Source organism: Linepithema humile, chromosome 1 (assembly GCF_040581485.1).
Source record: "Linepithema humile isolate Giens D197 chromosome 1, Lhum_UNIL_v1.0, whole genome shotgun sequence".
NCBI lineage: Eukaryota > Metazoa > Arthropoda > Insecta > Hymenoptera > Formicidae > Linepithema > Linepithema humile.
The window spans coordinates 19,395,152-19,416,563 of NC_090128.1; the positions used below are offsets into that span (position 1 = coordinate 19,395,152).

Here is a 21,412-nt window from a genome sequence, read left to right on the forward strand (position 1 = left end):
GATCCAATACAGAATTTTTTATTAATGCCTCTCATACATATATAAATGTGCACGAATACAAGCTGTAGCGAAGGGTTTCTCGTTGGGGTGACAATGAGATGAAAACGGGACGAATGGCGAGCCCGAGAAACACGACCGCGTACCTGTGGGACACATTTTTCGAACAGGTAATCTTCGTTCGAAGGCGAGATATTACATTTGAATAAATGTCGTTGCCGATAACCGGTGCCGATCGCAAATATGATCGCGAAATACCTAGGCGGGCCCTGCCGCGCGGCGAGGCGTCCCGTGGGAAATATTTGTTAATATCGATCATATCATCATTAATGGCTTGTCGCGGTGGTTCTCCCGCCTCCAAACCTCGCAACACCAACCTCTTCTCCCTCTTGTCCCGCCGACTCTCGCCTAGCTGCCTATCTGCCTCTGTCTTTGTTCAGCGTGAGACACTCCGCGAGTTTGCGATAATTCGCATTAATCGAATTATCCTGTAGACGGCTGCTCTCCTTCTCGTCTTTATTCGGGATTGCGACAATAAGCCCGTAGACGCGGATTTTGCATCGCGCACAACAAAGTTAATTTTGCGTATAGCTTGATGCAACGTTTGACATCGCACTATTAATAGTTTTTAACGAATTTCGAAACTTGTGAAAAAGAAAGCTTGGAAGTTGAATGAAGGAAACATACACTAAATCTTTTAATAGCTAAAAAATTAATATACATTGTTTTTCGCATACAGCTAAAATATTTTTGTCGACCAGTGATGTTGATTAACAATAACACGTAATGGATTATTTACCTTCCCCTGTACGTAAAAAAATATTTAAAATAAATTACATAGACGACATGCGCCGTGCAGCTTACTGGACGTGAATTGATGTAAATTTTTCACTTTTTCTTCGTACAGAATGAAATACTCTAAAATGGGGGAAAAAAAATTAGATTTAACACTGTGGGTGTGATAAAAATACAGAAGAATAGAGAAGGGAGAACGGAGGGTTCGCGTCAGTAAGGTGCATCGACTATAATAATAATGTATATTATCCGAAGCGTACGGGAGAAAGAGATGGGAAGGAGGGGAGGTAAATCGGAATTTACCCCAAGCGGGCGCGCGCGGCCGCGACCGTATCTCGTCGTACTCACCCCCTGTGGCCACTCGACGCGTCCGCCGGTGTTTACCGCAATTATTAAATGTAAACTCATATTTCGTAATTGCCAAATATTGGCGGTCCGATCGTTCGACTGCGGCCCGATGCGCCTCGCACGGGGCTGGTTGCAAGAGGCGGAAAGCGAGCGCGGGCGGGGGGTGAGTGGACGGCAGAAAGGGAGTTGAGGAGGGGGTGGAAAGGGTGTAGGGCGAGAGGGGCACTGTTGCTCGCACCGTTTTATCCCTTCTCGAATAACAATCCTTCCCCCTCGCCCCCGCGACCCTCGAAATGAATTAAGCCTCGGCGAATCGATAAATGAACGTTTCAGCGATACGCGCGCGACACGCATCGAAAAATCTACATCAGATGTAAACGGATTGTTTGATCCATCCGATATGTGACGTTTCTAATAAATCGCCGCGTTATTGTATACATATGTACGGCGCGGTATAGAATCGGAATATCGTGAAGTGATATATTATAGCAATTTTGCGCGGATAGATGCGATATCTGGTTTGCGACCATTTCGGCCAAAGAAGCTTAATACATTACCCGTAATAGCATATAATAAAGATAGATTGGCTCATCGTGCGTGTGTGTATTCATAGATATTTCTATCGGGCTGTTCGCGTATGAAATCAGTTATTGAAAAAAAATATCCGAAATATACCACGAAGCGAAAACGGTGAAACTGCGACGGAGTATCCGAATGTCGGTTTAAAAAGCGCGAGCTCTCGCGCGACCTTCGATAGCCGGCGAGGGGTGTTTGCTAACACACGCGCGCGTTTCGGCGATATACCGTGGAGGGTTGTCAACGGAGAGCGGCGTCAGCTTGTGTAACTATCGGTAATTAATCAGAATCATCCCCGCATATCGTGTCCGTCGGACGGAGAGCGGACGAAGGCGCGCACCGATGTGGTGGTGTCCGTCCACGAGAGGGTAGTTAACCGGTGACGTCACGCCCATGGCGACATCTGGCCTGGCACTAACCGCGCCGCACCGCGCTGTCCGTCCGGCGCGGCGGACACTGGACACCGAACACTGTCCCGGCACTAACTCCCGGATCCGGATCAAAATTACCCTGCGCGTCCGCCGCGGTGAGGCCGCACGCCGCGCCGGCTGGCTTCAATTAATTTCGCATTCGGCACGTTCTGCGATTCCACGTCGCTTCGGCTTTCCTGCCGGTCGCGGACCGGTCGCGGTGTCACGGCCGCTTCGGGAAGTCGAACTTTTAGTTAGAGGACTTGATTAAAGTAATTAAAGACACGTGGAGAGGCTTGATATCGAAAAATACAAATATTTCTTCGATTATTTTATCAATGATTGACAAGACAATTAAATAGGAGATGAATCGAATTGGCGAGCGGATTTTTAATTATTTTGTAACATTTATCCGATTCGTCCGCATTTATTTTACAAAGGCTAAAGTGCGATCTTAATCATTGCAAGATCAATTTAAAAAAATTCTTCGCAAATTTCTTCGCAAAATGATTATTTATTGACCACTCTAAAGTAAATAATTGTAGTTGCTCGGAATCGTATAATTTGCTGAAAAATGTTGATTTAAAACCGCGCAAGAATGCGTGCAATCGGATTCACTGATGCTCGCTCTTTGAGCGGCTAACTGCACGACAAATTCAGGGACGTCCCTTCATTCTCGTGGCTATCAATTGCGGCTAATCCTTCCCCAAAGCCGCCGAGAAACTCTTGTCCAGTGCCCTCGATTCCGATTGCGGGCTCGCTATATAAAATTACATTTGACACCCATTCGTGAGAGAATCAAATGCGTCGTCGTCGGGAACGCTCATCGTGTTCGGGAATTTGCGCTCGCTCGTTGACACTCTTGAAACGTTATCTTTGTAAAACTGACTTTTCGGTAGGACAATTAAAATTCGAGCGACTCGGTGGTTCGGTCATGTATATTAGATACCCAATTCCAGCGGTAATCCAGCTATAAATATCTCTGAATTATATTTTCTACCGGGTTCGGGGGTATCGCACCACGGACGATTTGTCCTAAAAGGGTGGAGGAACGGCGGTGAGTGAGGGCGGAGGATGAGAGAACGGCGCCGCGGTGTCTGTTTACCCGTCAATCGTGCGATTAAATTGGATCGCCGGTATTATCTTTTAATCCCGACGCGCCAGTAGAATGGCGCGGCTTGCGAAAAATTGGTATAAAATTTCGAACCGCACTGCCGGCCATCGGGTTATAGTCGCAATCGGAGACTGAAACAATTGGAAAACCGGTGCGGTATTTTATCCCGCACTGTAAACTCAAATTCTTCCTTTGTACTCGTCATCAATCATTTTGCTTCGATATGTATAAAGTATCCCAAAACTACCGAATGTCTTTTTGACCACATATTTTTTTAAATATTTAGGATTTATATAGTTGCTGTTAACAGAAATGAGAAACTTTGAAATTTTATTTGAAAAAGTATATAAACGAGATAAGATGAAATAAGATCATATTCTTCGATTGATTTCAAGTCGAGTTCACTTGAATACAATTTTAGATATTCGACTGAAATCTTTTTGTCGCAAAATGCTATTCATTCATTAATATTTGGCCATGGATAATCTTCGGTGTAAAACGACTTGTTTTGCATTCTTTGCTTGCGGAACGTCGCGCGAAATTGAGCTATGTCTTTTGACAGACGTTTCTCGTCGCGGCTTTCGGTAGTTTATCGCATAACAGGGATCGTTCCTCTTTCTCTCTTCCTCCTCTTCCCTTTGGCTCGCGAGAACGGACGGTAACGGCTAATCCAATCCTATTTACATCGCGGAACTGTCGCAGCGGCATTGACGTGCGCGGAAATAAATCCCGACACGACTAACACGAACGCTCGCGCGCGTCCACCGCGCCGCGCCGCGTCGAGGGCGCGTGTAAATCCCGGGCTTTCTCTCGGAACAAATCGAATGTCGGTCGATGTAAATGAATTCCGCTCTAATTGCAATTATGCGACACGAATGCGCATAAACGTTCGCGTTATGCGATAAATGACACGTCACTCAGAGGCCGGCGCGGAGCGAAGCCGCGCTCGCTTGCTCTCTCGCGTCATTGCGAATTTATGAAATGGCGATCGTTATATCTGTATCGGGTCCTCTCGAAACCGTTCGTGTCATAATTGCAATTAATCAATAATTGACGTCATATAATTGGACGGCCGCCGAGACGACGGACCGTTAAACATTCATATCCGGGCGTCTAGTAGAAAGCGTACCGAAAGGAGCTTCTAATTTTGCATAAGACACCGCTCCAACATTGACGAATGACGTTCTAAATTTGAAGAAGACCATTACATATATTTCTTGTGTCTTTCCTTTAAAATAAATATGTTTTATTATTTTATGACCGCGATTGCGAGCTCGAATATAACAATATCTAATCTAAACGTTCTTGTGAGCGCAAATGCATATAAATTATATATTATATCGTCACGTATAATTAACAGCCTCGAGATGGGCTGCTATAAAGAATTAATTATCGACGTAGTAAAATTCTAAACCAACCAGATTTTTCCAACTCAAACGTCTTTGAACCGACGGGGGTCAAAAATTCGAACTATAATCGATAATACATCGCGTCAGGCAGTGCCAACGCAAATACCATCCCGTTGAGAGTGAATGGGTAAAACGGTGAGTACGCCAATCCGTAGGCATACCGTGTAAATACGGTATAGAGATCACCCCTGTCTCTCGCACCAAACTTCAATGTCTGGCTGACTCGACCGGCTGTTTAACCGGTCCGATTTATTTATCGGCTAGTTGTGATTAGATCTGCGCTTTATCGCGAATTCGCGGCCTCGTCAAATATCCACGAACCGTCCGCATTTGTTAACGTCCGACCGAACATCGCGCAAGTATCCGAGCTCGTTCGAACACGCCGACGAGTATTTCGCTTCGATAAATTGATCGTTCGCACTTTCTCCCCCTCCTTCCCCCTCATTCTTTCGGTTGTCTCTTCTCTATTTTTTTTCGGAGCGATATACGCTTCGGAGTGCCTTCCACCTGTTGCTAAAAAAAGAAAACTATTTTGTACCGTCATTGCGGTCAATATTTGTACTTTTGATAGGCTAATATAGTTATTTCCCGACGTTACAAAGAAAAACGTTTTCTGTATTTCGTGGTAGTAACTTCGTGAATTGAAACAGTGTGGACAAATAAACAGAAGCTCTAGATTAAGTTTTTGAAAAAATATTTTTTTCCGCTAATTTTATATATCACGTTTCGCTGAGATTTTTATCCTCTCTCACTTTACTAATCAAACAACTGCTATCAATTTTACAAGATTTACAATTGTATGTTTTTTTACGAAATAAATTATCTTTAATTTCCTTCGAACAAATTAGCTAAAAATGTTCCATAGAATTTTAGACTCTTAAAATTCTGGTTGTAGTATTTACAAAAATGTATTTGCATTCTTACGTTTTCAGCTTGAAGAATGTTATTAAATATAGCCTTTATTATTATACAACCATACGAACACTTTCACTTTTCAGCATATAACCTGCTTTTCGCCTCGTCGCAAAAATGTTATTCACCCTAAGGTCGCTTTTATCGAAACGTCTCACAAGTATACCGAGGCTGGTGTCTGACTTGACACTGGCGTTACTACTCGAAGATTAATCCGCGTTCGCCGCATGATTTCCTCCGCGGTGATGAAGACTCGAGTGCCGCCATTCCATCGCCTCGAAAGAGCACGCCCGTTCGCGCGGAAGAAGCCAGTTCGCAAGTTCGAGGCTCGGACGGGAGAGCAGTTCTCGCGCTCGTTACGAGATTAAAGAAAAAGCTCCGAGCTCCAAGGGGGGTGGCGGGGTGGTGACCGGGGCACCCGGGGCCCACCCACAGAGACGTGCCCTCTTTCGGGGTGTCCTATCGCCGACCCGAGCTTATTCCGCCCCTCAAGCTCGGGCCACACCCGCAATCATGCGCAGTTTCCACCCATCGTCCAATGAAAGCGCCGGGAGCTTGCAAGCTTGCCGCTCCGGCTCCGGCTTTTGTGGCCGAGCCACTCCGACCAAACACCACGTGGCACGCGTCCGAGTTGCACGTGCATTCGCGGAGCTGCGAGAGCCCGGTGCGCGCGCGAGAGCGGGCACTTGCGAGAAAGCTCGCGAGAGATCGAAGCGGCGGTATTTTCGCCGCCGGGAACGTCCTGCTTCTGAGAACGTCTTGCTTTGTCAAGGAGAGTTGCCCTTTCCACGCGAGTTCCTTGAATAACTTCTTTCTGTAACTCATTCCTTACGACCCCCCCTCTATCGCTACCCTTGCTCTTTAGCCCTCCTTTTTCGACCCTTATCTATCTCCATTTTCCTCCAACCCCTCCTCTTCAACGCGTTTCACGCAAACGATCGATTGCGTTGTTTCGTATTATACTATTGTGACGTGAAATATTTAGCCGTGCTTCTCTCGAGAAACCTGCTGAAATCGGCGTCTTTCCATTCTTTTCTGAAGATCAAGAGTTCTCGGCAAAGACGAAAATTTCAACGAATTACGGACGAGGTTAGTGAACTGTTAGCTCAATTATTTTTAGAATTAGACAAATAATTTATTCCTGAAAGATTTTTCTAAAAAAAATGTCTTTTTACATAGTTGTCTGTATAAAAGAGTATCTTTTAATTTCCATATCACAGTGTCTAATCGAAGGCATATTGATCATAATTTCCATTATAATGTCAAACAGTAATAATTAATATTTATACATTTCTATTATAATGGGCAAACAGTAATAATTGATATTCGCACATTTGTACCTTTGTGAAATAAAATATCTGTAATAAGCGTACGAATAGCCGATAAAACAAATCTGCGTTTGCATAAAATTTAATATATTTTACTCTACAATGAAAACATTATGAATGATAAAAAAAAATTAGAAATGTAGAGGAATCTTTAATTAACTTTTCGGCAACCAAGTGGATATATTATATCTCACATCTTTCTATATTTTGTTCATCAATATTTTTCCGAAATTTTTATGATAATTATGTGAAAATTTCAATGAACTTGTGTATTTTTCATATTATTTATTTATTGCATTAACTGATGTATTAGAGAAAAAAGTTATTAGAAACGACAATAATGAATAATTAACATTTGTATATTCTGGATAATTTGTTAAAAGAATGTGAAAAAGATTAGCCAGAAACAATGCTATAATATTTTAGTAAAAATTAATTTTTTGTGGCACATTGTAAGATGTGGTATGTAAAAAAAAGATTATAGAGTATAATATGATGACGCATAAGAAACTTTGACGTATAATAGCACTTGGCGTCGACTGGAAGAGAGCCGATATTCAACAGTTGGTCTTTCTTTTATCTTTGAAACTTAACCCTCGATGCTACCGCCCTTCAAACAGGCACCCTCTGTTCGTACATGCTGAGAGAGGCACTTCTTGAGGGAGTAACAAAAGTATGTAAAAAAAGTTGATGGAAACTTGTATATAAAACAAGATAAAAGTATATTAGTATTTGAAATGATGAAGCAAAATCTTTAGAAAAACCTGTATCTGAAATATCTTACATCTTTGAGAGAAATAGAGTTCTGATGAATAAAATAATAATATATTGCAACAACTTTCACAATTATATGCACGTGTTATATTGAAATATAATAACAAAAGGGTTAATGACTTGTGAAAAAAAAAAATTACATAATAGTTTCAATTTTATAATTAGTCTTTTCTTGTACTCTTTCGGAAATCAATATTTAAAGATTTACGCGAACACAGCATCTAATGCGACAAACGAGCCAATTTGCGCAAAAGCGCCAATTCGTTTGTCGATCGTGAACATTCTTTCTTCGCTCGACAGCGGAGGAATTCGCGGACTCTGTGCAATAGGTGCGACCATAGGTGTAACATATTTATGTTGTGAACCGGCCGAGTGCGAGCAATAAATAGCAGTAGCGTAGGGGGTGGAGGGTGGACGAGGGAGAGACGAAACGCGTGTGGGGGCAGTTTGTTGAGGCGCGCGGGGCCGGAGCGATTACGTTTCCCAAACCCCACGCTTTCTCGTGCGACCGAGTCACCGGCACCACCATCCACCGCCGTTTCGCTCCCTTCAAACCCCGCGCGGCCCTCTCCCGCCCGCGCCGCGCGTTTCCTCGCCTCACCTCGTCCCACCGGACCCTTTACGGCGTCCGAACAACCCTATTCGTTTGTTTCCAACCCGTATGTGCGCGTACACGGAGGTATGCAATTTCGGTGTCGGGAATGCGCGCTACCGGACGAACGACTCACGGCTCGCGTATGTATCGCGTGTCCGCGTATTTTGTCGGATTCTTACGAGAAAAAAAAAAGATCGTTGCCTTTTCGGAAGATCGGCGGGACGCCGAGGACGTGAAATAGACGGACGAAAGATACGTCTCGGGATGTTCTTGAAAAGATCTGACGAAGTAAAACAGCGTCCAAGAGAACTTGTACAACACATCATAAATCGCACTGAAGTGCATTAAAGAAAAGAACGATAGATAAACATTACATCGATATAGATTCGTCAGTTGCTACGTAAATTAATCTTCAGAATGTTGTATCATTCTTAAAATTCTCGAGATACGTAACACGGTGTCGGTATAAACCGAGCGTTTAAACGCGTTGAACGCGTTTTAAAGGCCGACACACGCGACACACGATATGAGTGCAGGGTATTCGTATTAACGCCCCATTACTCTTCCGCTACTATTACGGTTACCAAGCGACGTAACGTTCTCCGGTAACAAAGCACACGAGTGCATTGGGCATCCGCCCGACACGCGGACATATCGGAACGCAGACTCGTGGATCCGAATCGGCATGCTCGCAGAGTTATGCTGAAAATCTTGACTGGAGGACCCTTTCGCATACCGATCGCCTGGGCCAATCCGATCGAGGATGCATCGCATGCACGCCGACGGATCGGAGACGCGCTAGTCGGCCAGTCGGGTAACCAAATGATGCATATCTCTCCTCGATCCGTCGTGTCCCGAATGTATCGACGTTGCTCGCAACGCTGCTGCAGGCACCGAGGGGTGGGCGCGCCGGCAGGGCGAGCGTGGGATCGTCTCTCTATCAGGAGTGGGTGGGTGAGCCAGCTCGAAAGCTGGGTGGACTCGGGGGCCAGCGTATGGTTGCGATGAGGTCGAGAGCTTGCGGCCGGATGCCAGTCTGACCATGTCTACCGGCGCGTTACTTGCGAGCTCGTCAGCCTCTCCGCTCCTGGACGCATCTCGCCAGAATCCGAGCAATGCGGCTCAAGAGTCCGCGCCGGCGCTGCAGCTGCACTCTAGGATGCGGCTCTCTGGGCTACTATATACCGAGCACGATTCTCGACGGGGATTGGCCGCCTGAATATCATCGAGACGGACCATTGGGATGGTCTTCAGCTGGTATGCGTGCTAACAGGGGGATCTTCGCCGCGGCATCGAAGGAAGATTACGAACCGCCGTATCGCAGGGGTGATAATACGAGAATGTTGTTACATCGGTTTTTTTTCTTTCATTATTTCTTTTTGATTCGGAGACTTTTCGGCAGTATGCGAGATATGAAATGCTATGAAAATCCATGGTACATCGCGTAAGACACACATTTTGAACATAATATCGTATATTTGAAATATAATTGAAAATAGAGGTAAATGTAGATTTATATAAATTCATTTATAAATTTTGTATTTAGTGGTTTGATTCTGGGCGGTGGTGTTTAAAAATGCAAAATCATATATTAATCTCGTTGTTATTATTATGAAATTTACATTACCTACTGTATATTAAATTAATAATTGGGTCGATTCTATTTAAGCTTTTAATCGCGCACTGGCAAAATGCGTGCGCCCGCGTCGAACGCGCGGCGCACTCTGGTTCACGCTCAGCGTGACGGAGGCGCGTCGAATGCGGCTTTTGCAAATGAATTTTTCGGGGCACGCCATCGTTCCGCGTTGATACGTTTGTATCGCGGTGATTTCGCAGGGCACCCAGCTATATAACGCGCGAAGGGCCGCGGGTAACGAAATTCCCCCGATGCGTGCATCTCACGCATTCCGCAGCGAGATTGCGCAAAAATCGGGCGAAACAAACGCAACTAATTTAACTGCTTTCGAACAATTAATCCGAAGCATTTAATTTAATTGCGCCGCAGCCCGTCGAGTCCGACCAGCGGCAGTCGAAACAACGACCGGCGCAAAATCCGGGACGGAATTTTCGGCTCGACGCGATGGCTCGAATTCTTTGGCGCGTGTAAAACAAAATAAAAACATTTGGCACAACAGTTGAAAGTTGATCCGGAGAAAGCGCGCTTATTGCAAAATCGGTATTTGGAACTTGATGCGATTTATTTCGCAAAAAGGTCTCATGAAATATTTTAATGGATATTTCACGGATTCGTTCTTCTTAGCATTTTGCGTTTAATATAAACTTTACTTTAATTTTTATTCATATGGATTGCATCGTTCGTCTTTTTCATACGGAAATTCATATATTTCCTTTTTCTCAATTTCTAACATTTAAGCATTGTGTGTTCTCTTAATTGAAGTAAAAATTTTACGGAGTTTATTCAAGACAACTTTTTAATTATAGAAAATTTTTTTACATTTCCTTTCTTTGTCAGTTACGTGAATGATCATTCATAAAAACGCCAAGGCGTGCATAAAGATTAAAAAAAGGAGACGGAGCGAGCGGAGAGACGTGGCGGGAGAAAAAGACAGAGACGAGGAGACGATGCGGAGGAAAAGGGGGAAGGTGTGCACTAGCGGGTGGGTATAATTAATAGCAAACCCGTATAAATCAGAGACAGGTTGGATGCACGTTGGTACGCGCGCCGTTACCGATGCAGGATTATGCCCAGAGGGGCGGTTACCCCACGACTCGCTAATTTTTCACACAGCCGCCATAATGGTCCGGGCTAATTACTGATTTTTATCTCCGCGAGTTGCTTCCGCACACGTGTGAGTGATCGTGTACGCGTCGGTGTGACCGAAAGGTGTAAAAAGAGAAAGGGCTCGCGGCGATAAAACGCAGGAAGGAGAGAACGATTCGGAGGGCGGCTGAGTAGATCAAACAGTCGATTTCATATTACACGTGTGTATATCTAATTACACGTCACGAATAATAATCACGCATCGCTGCGAACAATTTTCTTTCTTCCTTTTTTTTCTTGCAAAAAAATCTAAAGGGCGATATCGTGCAGCGTACATCAACGAAGTCGGCGTTTCGTTACGGCACTTTCGTTTGCACAATTCGATGGCACTGCGTGGCGCGACGAAACTTGGCGAATTCGCGTGAGTTCTTCGTCGCGCTACAGGCCGCTCCAAGTTTCGTGCGCCGAGCGTATTTCTCCGCTTCAGTAGATACAGCTAACCAGTCCCAGACGCCTATGTACTTAACGTAACCCATGTAAGCTCACGCTAGAACAAATTTACCACCGACCCGCCCCCCCCCCCCCCCCGCCGAGCCATCCCGAGCGCTTCGAGTCCTTTCTCACCCCCCTAATTCGCCCTCGAAACACCGATGTTATGAAGTTGTGTTGAACTTTTCGCGAGCATGGTTTGCAGAACACCCCCGGGTGACTGCGAGCGCTTACCTTCGCTCGTGACATATATCTACAGACAGGGTGTCTGACAACGAAAGGTGGGAGCGTAGGCGGCGAAAGGGAGGATAAGTGAGTCGGCTGAATTTCGGAAGGGAAAAAGGGTGTTGAGAATACTACGTATTCGCCCAAAACCTGCGCACGTTTTTATCGAGAGCCTTCTAAATTGGTATTAGCAGCTACCTGTTGCCTGTCGTCGTAAGACTTTAATCGACAAATCATACGCGGTTCAATGCTGCACGACGATGACATCGGCATCTCTGATAAGTTTACTCAAATATACTAGAATATAAAGTAAAATAAACAAATGATATTAATATTAATAAAGTAAAATAATTCCACAGACTATTACAACGTAAAAGTCACAGGTCCGCTCTCTGAAAATACCGAGTTTCGTCACGACGTGTACGAGCCGCGTCAGCGTGTACAAGCTCAGCCGTGCGTTTCTTATTCTCGAGCTCTTCTTCCCTTCTTTTTTTCCCCCGCAGTCTGTAGATCCTGCCTAGCGTACACGCCTAGCGTTGGCAGCTAAAACGGTACACGCGTTAGGAATTCTCGGCACGGCAGTCGGAGCCAACAGGCTCGGCGGAAACTTACGGGCCAACTTTGAGGGGGGTAACGGCATTACAACGTTATTAGATTTACCGCAAGCACCTACCCGGAGGCACTCCTGCACATTACCCACATACCCCTACCGAAGTATAAGTAACCCTAAGCGTCCCATAGAGCTCACCTCACGGCTCCACTGCCGCGAGCATTAAATTATGCGCGTACACCCTGCAACTGCGAACTACTTCCAAATAACTCGTGTGTTTTTCTTATTAATCATGGCAGACTTTCGTGAAACTTTTCAAGGGAGCACAACAATGTACAATTATTGAGTTATTTAATTATAAAGTCGTATTGAGGATAATATCTATAATCTTTTTAATGTTTTTCAAAAACTGATAACCTAAATTACGTACACGCTATTCAAGCTTGCGTATCTTCATATTTCTATTTCCGCAAATTGATAGAGAAAAGAACCGGAAGCGCGAATGTCGGGACGGATAAAGAAATATTTTGACTACAGTTTCAGACTCTTTTCAGTTTGATAAAATGCAAGGAAGGAAGAGAAAAAGATTTAGGTTCCAGAATATAAAAAAATATATAAAAGCAGTTAAATTCAAACGATTAATATAACAAAGAAGGAATTCAGTGATCACAAACTCAGTAGCGACAGACACAACAAGTCAGACATATATTCTTCTCCAAATCTCTGCGATAGCATTTTCAATCTTCATTCAATGCCCAAACATTATCAAGCCCAACACGCGTAAATGTATCCCACGTAATTCCGCGTGATGGTCGCGCGGCGGGCTTGCCGGGAGAGAAAACGACAAAATAATTTAAACGCGCGAGAAATATCGAGTCGCGGGGCAAAGGGTGCGTGCGGCGAGCGGAGATAGCGGGGATGCGAGAAGCGCGAGAGAACGAGAGGAATTTCGACGCGGCTAGCTATTGAGTAGCTACCCTTAAGATAAGGGTGGATTCACCCCGTCCCTCATACGTTTCCGCTATCTGACGCTAAACGCCGCTCGGTGGCCTTCTACGGCAAAAGGGATGGCGCGGCACTCGGTTCTACATAATACGCCGGCACATTACTGTCGAAGCGCCGTTAGATAAGCGGAATTTAGAATGGCGAGACAGGACTTTTGCACGGGCGACATTTGTGAAGGATCGCCGGGTCGTCGGATTTGTGCGCGCAGCGCACTTTTTCCGTTCACTTCCTATTCAAGCAAATTCGCGTCTCCAGCCTTGCTCAACCGTTAAGAGAGATTCGAGCGAGACGTCAGCTCGTCGAGGTTAATTCTCAACCGGTTGAAAGATTTCGAATGACCGCAAAAGGAAAAAAAAAAAGAAACAATCAGGTTGACATTTTGGCGAGGATTAAAATTTTTTCACAAAAGTACCGCGATCGTCAAAATATGATGAAAACATCTTTAATCTGAAGTGAAAGTAATTTGTCGCGGCGAATTTTCGATCCTTATCGCTGAAACTTCCGACGTTCGATGGAATAGAATCGCCAGCGTCAAAACTGATTTCGAAAGCCCGGGAAGACGAGAGCGACGCAACAAAGGCCTTTACACATCTCAACCCCCCAACTCATTTAAGGCTAACTGTCCACAACGGGGGTGCAAACTGCCCTTATCTGCGGACGTTTATGCCCACGCCTTATCTGGTAGCCCCCGACCGCTTCGCGCTCACTAACAACTAGGTATTCTCTCTTCCGAGCCAATCTCCTTTCTTGGACAGAACGACCCCAAGTTCTCTTTTTCTCCTCTCGTCACCGGTCTGCTCTTCACTTTCTCTCTATTTTTACAGTTTATAGATTTATCAACAAATTTTCCACCTGATATACTTATCAAAGAGAGAATTTTTTTTCTGATTTATTCAGTTACATCTGGCAGACTTTTTAAAGTGCATCGCGAGCAAACAATAAAGCTGAATCAAGGCTCGAACAGAGCGCAGTGGGATTGAAATAATATTTTCACCATGAAACTAGCGAAAATTAATTCTTGACGAATAAGTTTATTATTTTACGCATTATATTTGATATGTAATTATCAAACATCAATATTACATTAATGAGCATGCCAGAAACATATTAAATGGCAAATTAGCGTGATGTAATTCGTTTATTGAAAGATTTCAACGTACAACCCAATGCATATACAGAGGAAGGAGGAAGAGAAGACAATTGGTGAGATCTCGATGTTCCTTATCTCGCCACTACTCTTATGCTGTCTCATTTCGTTTCGCGAACCGAAGCGGTTCGTAAACGATAGGAGGGTTTCCGCTGCGGTCGGAGAATGTTGCGGTGAAAACAAAGACGTTAACCGTCCCTATCTGAGGGTTGTGAAATAACCGTCGAACGACAACGAAACAAGGACGTAATAAATGAGATAAGCTACATAGATAGATTCCTGCGGGAGCGGAAAGCGTTATCGATGCGTTTTTTCGTCATGACACGATCAGAGTGCGCGCCTGAGCTAATCTAATCGCGCCGAGGAAAAATCATAAGAAATTATCTGCGGCAAACGGATTTACGGCGTCGCTAGTGAATCAAGAAAATCATCATTATGAAAACAGTCGAAAGGAAAAGCAAAGAGGAGTCGTCGCTCGTAAGTAAAAATAGACAACGTCACCGGACGCGCGATATGGAATGCCCGAATTGATGCAGAATCGAGCGGCGCACAGTATGGATGAAATAGCACATCCGGAGCCTATACGTAAGTGTTATTGAGTCAAAAGTGGTGACTGATATCGGCGGGCAGAGAGTATGCTCGTTGCGGAAGCATACTGGTGATTGTAATCACGCGAGGCGCGTAACGTTACAGCGGTCATATTATCGACCGCGCGGATCGTTTATTTTTATTTTTTATTTTTTTTTTTTTCCATACTCGCTTGGGAGTCTCCGGGTGAAACCGCGTTCATCCACGTCCGGATTTTAGCCCGCGGTTTTTTTTTACGGACGAAGAGCACGCACGCACCCACGCATCCGTGCACGCATACACGAACGTACGCACGCGCCCAGAGAACGTCGGACTAATTGGAAGTCTTAATGGCACTCGACGGTAATAACGCAGTCGGGATCCGGGTGTGTGTGTGGATACGTGTGTGTGGTGTGTGTGCATCATATCGATCGGAATTTGCAACGGACCCCTCTCGCCTCCCTCGCCCCTCGTCCGCCGACTGTTCTCGCGATTTACCCCCACCCGTCAATGACGAATCAACAAACGGGACTGATTTGATTTCATTCATTAATTCCGAGCGACTTCGCTCGGGTTGATTTCCGTTATATTTTCTCGTGGATTGTGCGCACGCTAAGAGAGCGCAAGAGAGGGAGCGTGCGGGCGAGTGAAAGCCGGATAGAAAGAGAGTCAGTCGAAAGCGTAAGCGAGGGAGACAAAGGGGAATGAAATGGTGAAGAGGGTACTCTTCCGATAAACCGAGGAATCGAATAACGGCTGATAAACAGGGTATTAAATGTATCACTGGCATAAATCACTTATCGTTTCTCCGTTTACTTGTCAATCTCTTTTTTATTTTTTTGGTATCCATACAACATCAATATATTTCGACATTTCCGACATGTTCATAAAATTTCGACGCACTACTTATATTTAAAAAAATATGAAAATTTAAATAGAGAAGCCCGATCTGTTAGCAGTCTGGATTTCCGATTTAGGATGTGAATTCATCCAGTGCACACGAAGAGGCAAATAGGAGCCGGAAATGATAACTGCTCGCACTGGTATGGTTACCGTTATCGCTATCGATACGGCCTTATGAGCGATTATTGGGATAAAAGATGCAGGAGTACGTACAAACACGAACTCTATTGAATGAATGTGTCTAATGAAATTGGGGGTTTATATCGCTTGATTGTTTAACAATCGTAGTAGTATAACATTTGTGCAAATATTCGACGTGCGTTTTTCTTTATTTATTCACCGAGATATTAAAAAATACCAAGCTACACGTCACAATGTGTCCAGTGCCTCGTGTGGAATTTTTCTTCATTTTAATATTAATATCTGTTTATCGAATGTGAGGAAAAAGATATATGTATATATAGAGTGTTTCACATCTAATAATTTTTTGTCTACAAATTTTTTTTTTATTAATTCAGAATAGATCTGCAATTTGTGAAAATGTCGAGAAGATCATTATTATTTACAGTTTTTTAATTAATTTTTAACCTGACAATCTACAGAAATAAAATTCACTTTTGTTTAAACAAAACTATTTTTCCATTTTTTTAAAGATAATTTTGAAAAGGAAAACTAGCATTTTATTATGACAATTTATTTTCAATTGTTTGCAATACTATCGGCTCTGGCGAAAAGGCGGCTGGATATATCTGGGACATCCTGTACACGCGAGGACTACAAGAGAATGCCGCGAAGGGTGGAGACCCTGTCTTATTGACATCCCGTAACTGTACCGTGATTTAATATAAACTGCACAAAGCGTCTACCTTTGATAGGTAAATATGAAATACTCCAGTCACGGACAAGTGCCCTTTCGAGCACAGGCTCGCGCTCGGGGGTGCGTTCGGTCTCGCTTCTCGACAGGATGTACATTGCCTTGTACATGCCCGCCGCGTCTTTTCCGCTCTCGAGCTCAGGAAAATGCTCTCGGTTATAAAAAGCGCGGATACCTCGTGCTTTGAGAACTCCGAAGACCTTGTCGTATGTGTCTTCCTCTGGCCGGCGTATCGTCTGAATTCTTTCCGCATGTGCATATCTGCCGGAACAAGATCGGCGAGATTGCCTTGTCCAGTTGAATAAGTACCGTCTGAGAGAATATTGTACGACAAGAATTGAACGTCAAGCGATACGTAAACAAGTAGCCTTAAATTCACCAAATTAAATACGCGTCGCAAATGTTGAAGAAACCAGCTTTTATTTGTTCAATGTTTACTAAAAAAAATTTTCAGCTCTAGATTTTAATTATTTTCAAGTATCTGTGTGAGACGAATCTTTTAAGGTTTCTATACAAATTAATTCCGAAAGAATACTCGGATAAAAGAATAATCGAACTGTGTCGCTTATTCAATTATGACTTGCTTAATATTTGCGCAGAGTCGAGAAATAGAAAATAGAAGTAGAAACAAATGATCTATTGCTTGAAAATATTGTAGTTGATTTAGTTCGTCCGTCTCAGCGCGCAATATTCTTCTCGCCGACGTTCTTTGATCCTTTATTACATTTTTACAAGCGATTACATTGGCCAGCCGCTGGCGAACCTCGAGGGCAATCTTATTTCCGTTCCTTACAACTGTCTACAGACACCGCCTTACCTCGCCGACGCGTGCCCATCTCTGAGAGCGTAACGAAGTTTCCCCGTGGCGTAAGGAGGAAGATATTGTTCTTGTTTATGGCAAAGTTAACTCGAGTCCTGCCCCACGACCAGGGTTCATTCCCCTTAATTAGGTTTAAGGGATTGTAGAATTGTTCCGCAAAGTCGATTATATATAAAATCGGCGAGGGAAGACGACTGGGTGGACCGCAACCGCGAAATTTTATTCTTAAAAAACAGATCAATCGCGCGAGCATACGTTCGTAAATGATAAAATAATGATTGAAGTTTTCACGCGAAATAAGCTCTTCAATCATACTTCCGTTTATTTCCGATCCCATTCCCAAAGGATCCTGCAGCCCGATCAATTAACCGACTCCCTGTGACTCTCTCTCGTCGAAATTGGACTCACTCGCGCGGCATTTAAGAGCGCGCGACAAGGAAGCCGACCCCAGCGGCCTTTAATTGGTACCGGCCGCTAGTTAGCGCGAAATCATAGCTTTTGAGCGACACACGTCACAGACAGACGCCGCTCGCTCGTTCGCCCGCACGCACGCCCGGCGCTCCTGCGAAAGGCATCGGGGGGAGGGTGGTCGGATCAACACGACGCTTATCCCGGGCTCGCGGATTAAAGGTGGGTGAGAAGGAGACGAGATACAGCGCCGGAGGTGTGTGTGCACGCGCGCTCGCTCTCTCGCAATTTCAAACAGTCTCCCGCGACTCGATCCTCCGACGTGACTCCGGGAGTCCGGCTAGTGAGCCTGAGCGTGCAATGATTGATGCTGGGGCCAGCGGTCGCGCGGGAAGAAGGAAGGAGGATGGGGACAGGCAAACCGGGTGCTGATGGTCGATGAGAGAGAGAGAGAGAGAGAGAGAGAGAGAGAGAGAGAGAATGAGGGACGGATGGTGAAAGTGAGGAGAACCAGAGGATCGGTCCTACGGCCTGGGGAAATTTAATTAACGTAAATGCCGCCGCCACGGCCGGCGCTACACGCCGTGTGTGGCAATCGCTCATATGCAACTCAACCCTGCCCCCCCCCCTTTCCTTCCACCCTTTTACTCTTCCCGCTCCCCCCCCCCTCTCCTCCTTCTGTTCTCCTACTTCCCTGGCCGTTCCCGACACCCTTTAGCCGAGCCGCGGTGCCGCGCCTCACCCCGAGCTTATCCCGCTATCACGTGCATCGCACCGAACTGCCAGCTGGGGGTTATTAAACATCTGGGAAAGGGGTGAGGGGTTCCGATTGCGGGGGCGATTGATGGATCCCGAATCGGCCGGCACGATTCGGGCTCGATTTATAAGCGCGATCGATCCCGCGAGCCGTCGAACGGCGCACCTCGCGGCGACGTCGGTAGATAAATAATCGGTGTGTAATATCTTCGGCGGAATACGAGCTGCTCCTTTTCCCCGGGGAGAGTTAATGGCCCGGGCTAATATATTCGGCCGACACCCCCCCCCTCCCCCTCCCCCTTGCTCGCGCGTTCCTCGATTTTGCCGCGTGCGCACGCCACTCGATACGACGGAACTTCCGATGGCGGTTCACCGTCGCAGGAGGGTCTTTACGGCTATCTGTTGCGGGGGTGTACAAAGCGGGTGAGAGAAATGCGATTTCGTCGGCCTGCGGTGGAACATCCCGAATACACGTTATTTCACGTCGCTGTGTGGAAAGCGTCTTAGCTCGGTTTTTCACGCGCACCCGTTTCGCAATCCGTACAAATTGTTCGAATAATTTGAAATAATTTTTTGTAACAAATTTATATAATCGTAGACTCATTTCAATGTGCATTGCGATCTCAATTTGCAAAATTCAATTTCGAATCACACCGGCGATCATTTTATTGCGAAGGCGGGCGTCGCGCGGCGACGTAAATCAGCTCTGATCGCCGAATGATACGTAGTTGCGATTCATCTTCACTGGGTGTCTCGCAGCTTTCAGCTTAGCCGCTTATAGCCGCCTCTACATCATCATTAGAGTCACGATGAAAAAAGCGTAAGAGCGATCGGTCATGCGCGATAAGTCGGATTACCGAAGATTGTTTACGCAACTTATCCTATGCGGCGAGCGTCGGATCGCGGCATAGGTGCGTATACGAGTAGATAGGAGAATACACACGCGGGAGCGAGGGAGGGGAGCGGAATAAAGCGAGCGAGATGGGCCATTCGGTGACGTAAAGGGTGACCGGCGGGGTATGGTGGCTAACAGCGCGGCAGCGGCGGCGGCGGCGGCGGCGGCGGCGGCGGCGGCGGCGGTAACGGCGACGGGGCGAGGGACATGCCTCTATAATGGCCGCGGCACGTGGTGCGTGCCCCCATTAAACCGATCGCACCCCGGATTGATTTTCAGCCTTTCGGCATTTGATCCGAGCAAACTTCGTTGTCGGTATAATTGAATCGCGAATGTTCGCCCGACTCGGCCGCAAATTGACCGAAACGCGTTGCCGGCCGCGCGCGGCGCAACGTGGCGAGTTGGCGACTGCCGTTCGGCGACCATCGAGAGCCGGGGAACCGAGGGGGGAGGACGAAAAAAAAAAGGCCGCATCGAGGGTGAACGGAATCGATGAAATCGAGAAAAAAAGATGCCGAGGGGTGAGGGGGCGAAAGGAGGACGAAGAGCGCGCGTGACGGCGCGATGCGCGCGGCTCCCCGAGTGAGCCGAACGGATATAAAACGGTAACTTAATTACTCACGTTCGGATGTCGATGCTCCTCTCGCGATACGGCCGCGTCGTCGATACTTTGACAATTAGCTGACCTGATGCATTCGTTGTGCGCCCGTCGCCGCTTCGATTCGATTGCCGCATCACGTCTACGTTGTAATTCGATTCAACGTGCGTAGCAGCGGGGTCGAATATGCCCGATCCTTCCTCTTTCTCTTTCTCTTCCGCAGTTTTTTGTGAAAAAAAAAGAGAGAAGAGCGCGCAGAAATACGATTTGCCGTGCGGACTAAACTAATTCGACGATACTTCCGAGACTGGTCATTAAATTAAGCGCGAGCGCATGGTTTCGGATGGGTCCCACGTGGCCGTTAAGTGGACATAATCGAATGACACGCATGAAAACTGTAAAAAGCTTGAAGACCAGTTAACGTACTCGGTAAAAACATTCTCGTGAAGTGACCGTCTTCCGTGCGGAGACTCGCAAAGTATAAAACATTTCCTTTCTTTATCGTTTCTCTTTTTTTATTTGTAAAATTTAAAAATGCTCGTTTAATTTGATTGTGCGAGATAAAACGGGAAAATGAAAACAAAGCGTACAAAAAGAGCAAAAAATACGCAGCGTATAGAAAAGTGGAATCGGTGAGGCGCGAGTCGCATCGATAACCAAATTCTTAGGACTGGAAACGCTTGGCTGATCTCTAAACAGATTAAAAGTCGGAATGAAATAATGAAATAAGCATTCTGGATGCGGATAATGTTTTCAAACGGACTAGTGGCCGAGCGAGTGGTTCGAGACGCGAAAATGCAACCCGCGCGACGCAGCAGTAGCAGCAGCAGAATGCATTCGTGCGGTCCGCAGGCCGTAACTGCTAATTAGTCCATACAGAGCCGTATGGCAGGCTGTGGAGGGTCGGCCGCCCGGCGAAGCGAGTAGCAGGATGCACCCCTTTATTAAATACCATCGAAATTAAAATTATAATTGCGTTCGCTGCAGTACCCCTCGTCCGCGCCGAAAGCGCGCCCACGCGCGGGCGATAGTTCTCTCTGCGAGAGATTACTCCCCTTCTCTAATATCGCGTCGAGGATTTTGATTGGAATTTGACGCGCTTAAAAACGCTAACGAGTCTCGATGAAGATTTCTGGAAAATATCCCATATGATAGCGCAATTTCTAATTATCGATTTCGCGAGAGTCCGCGATTG

The 21,412-nt window shown here is 45.7% G+C and overlaps 1 protein-coding gene across 4 annotated transcripts in view; it reads left to right on the top strand.

The window, feature by feature from the left end:
- The window catches only part of LOC105675250 (LIM domain only protein 3-like), a 112,572-nt gene that overhangs the window by 26,542 nt on the left and 64,618 nt on the right, over nt 1-21,412 (top strand). The window contains exon 1 of one of the 4 annotated variants that reach the window (XM_067347385.1): nt 6,171-6,650. The exons of 2 other annotated variants lie outside the window; for them this stretch is intronic. The gene's annotated coding sequence lies outside the window, so the exon portion shown is untranslated. Of the gene's footprint in view, nt 1-6,170; nt 6,651-21,412 lie in introns of those variants that run through there. One more of the 4 variants, XM_067347383.1, reaches the window with a different exon arrangement.